The following is a 7,260-nucleotide window of genomic DNA, read 5'->3' as shown; positions in this document are numbered from 1 at the left end:
GGGGAGGCAATTCCCAGCACAGCCAGCAAGCTGCAGGAACTCAGAGGCTGCCCTTTCCCCATGCAGGATGGGATGGGATGAGTGTTGGTGCTGCACAAGCTGCTTCCTGCTGAGCTCCCTCATGCTCCACCAGCTCTGTGTTAAAGCCACCACCATGAATCTGGGTCAGCATCTTGATGCACCCTTTGGAAATGATTCCTCCCTTCCTTTCTCCATCTCTCCGTCCTGGCACTGGGCGGGGCACACACTGGGATCATCTTTTCTTGCATCCTCTTGCTGGACAGGAATTTTCTTCCACTGGCTTTAGCCCATGAAATACACTCATTTTTGGACGCAGTCCCAAATTCACTTCAAGTCCCCAGCATTTGCAGGACAGACATTTTGAGTGGGTGAAATGCAAAAAAAAAAAAAAAAACTCCACACGGAACAACATGGCTTGCAGCTGGAATCTCAAGTGAAGGAAAGCATGGCATGCCCCAGATTTGCTGCAACTGCCTTGGGAAAGGTTTTTCAAAAGCTGCTGTCTTGCAAGCACTTCTGTTACGCTGCGTTTGTAACAGTCTCCTCCTAATCTCCAGTGAACATTTGCCTGAGGCCCAACACCTACATCTTCAAATTGACGTGAACTTGAAAGTCTCTGATAAAGAAGGACAGGAGATGGGCATAGCAAGAGGTATTGAAGGTTACAGTTGAAATATACCGCAGGTCCAAGCAGAGTCAGCGACCTCATTTCATTCACTTCCTATCAGCACACCACACTTCCCCCTAAAGAGTACAGACAGAAGATACACTCAAACTGCAGCATCCCTGGGGCAGGAACTCTGCCTCTGGTAAGACGTGAGGGACACCAGGCTCCCACAGACGTGACCCTGCTCCTTGATCGCCGAAGAGCGTTTCTCTGACTGGCAGCCAAAGGCCTAATGCACTCACTGATATCAACACAATTTCACAGTCAGGGAAGGGCCTCAAATCCTTTCTCTGAACTTTCAAAGGTCTCAGGGATTGATTTGCAGCTCACAGACATTTCCATCTCTCGCCTCTTTGCTCTGCTTTAGAAACGTGAGTTACATGGCAGCAACCTGGCTGCAGCTATGGCCTGCGTCCCACCCCGTTTGGGAACACAGATGACTGCCCCTTTGATCCTTCTGAGATAACTGAGCCCAGACAGTAGTGAGAAAAGGAAAGCAATTCAGGGAAATTCTTACTGCTCACTGTCCCAGAGAAAACGTCCTCCAACCTACCGCTTTAGGAAAAAAAAAAAGAAGTGTAGCATCTTTTGTTCACCTGACAGACAAATCTGCAGAACTAGGGGTCTGGGCCATCAATATACCTACAGAGGCTGGATAATTGCCTCGGTCACCCTCTGAGCAGGTCAGGATGCAGGCAGCCACACTCTGCTCTGCAAGAAAGCTGCTGACTTCCAGCACGTGGCAACAGTGAGTCCTGGCTCACCTTGTAGAGGGCAGGTAGGCCACAGGGAAGCAGAAAGGCCAGAAAAGCAAAGAGGGGACATCAGAAGGACCTCCACTTAAACACAAGTGTGAAGTGTCTCCACTTAAACACAAGGTAGCGAGGAATAGTCCAAAGAACTTTCTTGGCTAAATACCAACAGAAAGAGACCAAGAGCTCTACGCATAAAGTGCGTTTTTGTATTCAGCTGTTTGACTTTTTCTTTCATTCTGAGCATAGGGAGCCAGCCTGAACCAAGGGAAGCACCTCTGTTCTCAGTTTCTCCATCTCATGAATATGAACCCTGGAGAACCTGATTGGAGGTAATTGCTGCTGAGCAAAAACACTTCTTTAGGATGATTAGACCCAGTGTAATTTACAGATCGGATAAACTATTCTCTCCCAACATAAACCTTTTTTTTTTTGTTTTTACTGTTAAATGAATTAAAGCAGTCTCTTAAGTAATATTTTGAACACTGTAGAAAGCAGTGTGAGAAAAAAAAAAGAGGAACTCAAAACCTGCACCACATTTCTGTGCTGTGTGAAGCCCCCAAAGCCTCGTTTCCCATTTCCTAACAAAAATATTCTCATGAAAATGTTTAAAATCTTTAAATTGCTGCAAAGATATCATAGCAGTTACTGGCTGAGTTTCATTCAAAAGAATCCCATCAGATCATTCTGAGTCATCAAAATAATACTGACAATCCTGCAAAACCAGGCTTTTTAGCAAGACTATAATTATTCTGCCTCTTCAATGAGCCTTATTAAGAGGAAGGATCTAGGTGGCACTGCGATAGCCTGCTGCACACAAGTTAATCAGAAGGAGCTAATTACAGATCCAATTTTCCTCTAATATTCTGTGGACTTGATGGAAATGTTCAGTCTCCTACAGCCATTAAATGAAGACTTTTTATAGCAAGCCAACTGGCAGCTTAATCCACATTTGAGGTTATTGTTTGTCTACCTGAGAATAGCCAGGCTGCGCTGCCACGGAGAGTCAGCAAACAGAAGGCTCTGGGGGGTGAAATTCCAGAACAGATTTTAAAGGTCTGCATCAGTGTAATTTCCTTCCCCTTTTTTTTTTTTTTTTTTTTTTTTGATGGCTACGTAGCCCTTTCTCTTGTTTTAGAAGTTTGGGAGTCAGGGAGAAACAGTACTATTAGCACAAAAAATCCATCCAAATAGAACATAACTGAGACAATCCCAAGGGCTAAAACTATTTTTATTAACAAACTGCGGTAATTCATTCCTCCCTGTGTGTCTGACATTAGTAAGAAAGCTCATAGCAGGGCAGAGTGCTGCATTAAACAGGGAGCACCATCCAGTCAGTCTAAGCCATAGAATCCTACAGTCATGGAATCATTAAGTTGGAAAGACCACCAAGATCATCTAGACCAGCCATCAACCCATCACCACCATACCACTGAATGCCATGGATGAACTCACAGTTGTGGAAATACCTCACTTCTCTAATGATATCATGAAGTAAGTCACTACTACCGTTGGTGGGGTTTACTATTAACACTACCATCAGTGTAAACAAAGTGAAAAGTAACAGGAACATGGCAGGCTGAAATGAAATGCCTTCATCTCACCAAAACAAGGCAGTCGGGCACTGACCAGAGCAAGCAGAGGATGCTGTAGCAGCACACGTCCATCCTCTAACACTGCAGTGCTTCCATAGAACATTTGGACTTTGGCAGAGTCCATTTACCAATGAAAAAAATGGGTCAGTTTTCTCCAGATTATTTCTGGGAGAAAATCTCTAATTCCTCCACAGCACGGCACACACCTACACAGACTGAAGGCTCTCCTGTCGGAAAGGAGGTACAGACTCAAAATGAGGGGGGAAAGAAGAACTATCTCTTCCTTGCTTTGTACCCTCTATAACAATTTCACATAGTCAAGCGCTGTGGCAGTGTGGCACTGAGGGACATGGGTCAGTGGGCACGGTAGGGATGGGCTGGTGGTTGGACATGATGATCTTAGTGGTCTTTTCCAACCTTAATGTTTCTGTGATTCCACTCTGATTGCAAGTTTCTTTTTCTCCTTTGCTGTGCTGTGGACCGTTCGCATACTACAGCAACGTAGACATGGAGCAGTCGTTGGCAGTATATGATAATCGCTCAGGAATGCACTGGTCGTCACATGGCACTTTGCTCAATACAGCTGTTAGCTAGCCCAGCTGAACAACAAACATTTCAAGGATTGCAAATGTTCTTCACAGGGGAAGGGCTGTTGTTAATGCAAATACAGAAGTGCTCTTGAAACAGCCCGGCAACTTCAGCTTCTCTTGAGGAGCGCCCAGAGCTATGAAGGTGGAGAATAGAGAAGTTCAAACACAAGACATTATTTCTCTGTTATTCAAGCAGTGAGAATTCATTTAAAAATATCTGCATGACCTCAGGGGAGTCACAACCACAAAACCCAGAAGATTAAAGAAAATAAGCTTGAAATACCTTCCTCACAGAGTCATGCATTTCTTTGCTGATTGTAAGAAGTGATGGGCAAACCTCAAAGGCCCAGAGGTTTGGTTACCACTCCAGAGCAGCTGATGCCTTTCTAAAAGTCTCCGTCTGGGACATCTCCACTCATATTATTAGGAACAAGGAAGATGGTCAGGTCTGAATTCCTTCCCCCGCACTGCCAACTGCAGCCCTTCATTACCCATTTGCCCATGCTGGTTCTCACTAACACGAATAACCAAATCTACAACTCCAATACCGCCAACGACAATGTTTGCCAAACCACAGAGGAGGTCAGCAGCTGTGAAGAGCACACAGAAAGTTGTTCAGACGGCATTTTCTGTGAACAGAGAGTCCTGGGGAGATTCAAACCATTTGGAGTCACAAAAATGGAAGGAAGTACAAGCAGCAGGCTTTCCTGGTGGGTTCAGTTCTCCCCATTGCAGATATTCTTCCTGTCATGCCAGGCTACCAATCGCTGATTGCATTCGCACAGCAACCAGCCATCAGCTAGCCTCTTTTTTTTAATTTATATTTACTCTGAATTACATGTTTTCTGGTGTGGGCTACAGAAGTATATAAAACCTAGCTGCAGCAATAGCTTTCAAATCAGTTATCATCCGTGCTTCAGTGAACAGAAACCTTTAATTAAAGCAGTGAGTTAGAGGTTCTGGTTACCATCTAACTAGCAACATCTTCAAATATTTGGACTATAAACAATCTTTAAAACCTGGAGACAGACATCATCTTTCCTCCTTCGCATTGAAGGCTTTGCAGTCATTTGTAGGTGCCTGGCAATAAGAAATGACAGAATGAAGTGCTGATAAGGTGCTACAACTCAGCAGTAAGGCAGTGCAGGAAAAATGCAGTAGAAGTGTAATGGTTTGTAATCTTTTACCTTTCATGCTTTTGGAACAAGCTCTACATTTACATTATTAGAGACCTACATTTGATGGTATACCATGTTGTGAAGTTCAATTATGCTATGGTTCAAAGTACAAGAAGCTGCTGATTTTACAGTACCTATCAGCCAACTGCTCTTAATAGTGAAGAGCTATTTATCTATACATGATATCATAAGCATCCTATTTAACCTAGCTCTTCAGATTCAGGAGAGAGGACTTGCATATTAAAAAAAGAGCACTGGACATTATGAAAACTATTTATGGAGGGAAAGAACAACTAACAAGACTCCTATTAACTGGATGAAAAACATTGAAAGTGCTAAATCAGTAAATATTTTGATTAGTCTGAGATATGTGTCTACTAAATTTAAATACAGTGAGTCTGCTAAAGTGTGTCACAGACCAGATGTAAAACGGTACTTAGACACACTATTAAGTAGCTTTAATTTCTTATTTATATCAAATCAATAGAATTTTGTATATCTATACCTATTTTTAAGTATTTACAACGAGTGATTTCTGCCCCTTACTCCTCCACCTTTCGTCACAAGGCGTCAGACCGCTGTCTATAATCCAACACTGAAAGGCATGTCACACAGGACCTCTTGCAGAGCCCATCGGTGCCCATGCAGAGAGCAGCAGATGAGGGATCAGGAAATCCATATTCCGTTATCAGATCTGAAACCTGCCTTCTGTTGGGCTTTGGGCAAATCCCCCAAAGCTGTATTTTCAGATTAGCCAGATACCTGAAGGTACAGATAAATACTCAGTGGGATTCAGGTTAATCTTCACTGAAATCCTCAAGCACCTACTCATTTAATCACTGGGAGAAAAAACAATCCCAGAAGCTTCCTTTTCTGATGCTGGATGTATGACTATCTTTATAAAGCCTGCACCCATCCAAAATGATTAAATAATTACATTTACCCATTTCAGAGAGCATTCTGAAGACACTGGATTTTGCTATCGCTTTAATAAAGTTATTTCAGCAGATGTGAAGGATCCATGTTTAAAGATATGACCCCAAACTGAGTAAGAATGAGCCCCATCTACCACCGAGCTCTGAAGAAACCTAGGTTTATGACATCTCTGTTAGACCACACGTATATCAGGTTCATCAGAAAGCCTCTGCATGATGAGAGCTGCCCAGGGGAACCTGATCTACCCTAAGCCTCAGCTATAAATTAGATGTGTCCTCCATCTTCCACTCTCCTTGAGGAACAAATCCAGCAGGGCAAATCCTCTCCTATGGTAATCATCTCTCAAAAATGAAGCTGTAGGGGTAGTGTCTCTTCCCTTAATCCTTTGTATATTAACTTCATTTTTATAGCAGGAAGGGGAGATTCAGCACCTTTCTCAGCTCATCTCCTACCTTCTCATGGGGCATTTCATTGTTCAGTTGTACAGATTAGGAAGAGAGTTGGTAAATACTGGAAACAGAGACAAGAACTTCTCCCTTTGGAGCGCTGTCACATGCAGCAAAAACTCACTGTTTATAAGACTAGATAGGGAGAGAAGAAGCATGGAGGGGACATCAGTCTGGAACCTGGTTAGAATGGCCTTGTCCCTTTTCCTGAGCTTGTGTTTGGGTTTTAATAAACGAGCACTCAGTGTAAAGTGTATAAACAGACACTGAAGCAGTTCCAATCTGGGCTAATGCCTAAGAGGTTGCTATTAAAATGCAGCACACATTGCCTTATTAAGAACCATACAGCCCAAAACACCCTGCAAAGCACAAGGCACATTGTCCTGGAATGCTTTTTTTAAGGGTTATGTATGATCCAAAGCCCATTCACCTCAATGGGAAGCTTTTCACTGATTCAGTGAGGTTGAGTCAGGCCACAGTGGCAGCAGATTTTGTTGTATTCAAAATGCATTCCTGATTCTGGAGAGCCCAGCACACTGCCATGCATGTATTAGGCCATAGCAAAGGCAAAAGCTATCAATATTGCCATTCTTCCAGTAAGGTATCCCACAGCCACAGAATCATTCCTCTTTCAGCATCCCCCTTAGGCTGTGAACATTTGATACCCTCAAATATTTCTCTTTGCTTGCCAACTCCCTACAACAACTATACTTTTTTGTGAGCTTCACTTTTAAATCCTTAACTGCTGAACTGGTTAAAGAAACAAGAAAGTACTTTGTGTTCAAAGCAGCATAGACATTGCAAGGAAGGCCCCCTCCTCTAATTAAAACCATCCATTTGCTCTTTGCGTACAGAGAAACAGAACACAGCAGGAAATAACTGCCATATCAAATGCCACTTTATGGTAATTGTGGTTAAATATTGACTTTTTAATGGTAACCTACTTATACAGGTTTGGCAATGGAAGCAGAAATAAGTAATCACTTTTTTTTCTGGAGGACAACCAAAATGGCAGGTTTCCCAAGTCAATCAGTCCACCCAGGGACTGGGAATGCAGAGAGCAATTTAGTACTGT

The sequence above is a fragment of the Gallus gallus genome, chromosome 3 (assembly GCF_016699485.2).
Source record: "Gallus gallus isolate bGalGal1 chromosome 3, bGalGal1.mat.broiler.GRCg7b, whole genome shotgun sequence".
In the NCBI taxonomy this organism is placed as follows: domain Eukaryota; kingdom Metazoa; phylum Chordata; class Aves; order Galliformes; family Phasianidae; genus Gallus; species Gallus gallus.
The sequence above is the reverse complement of the archived record's forward strand: the minus strand, read 5'-3'. Positions refer to the sequence as shown.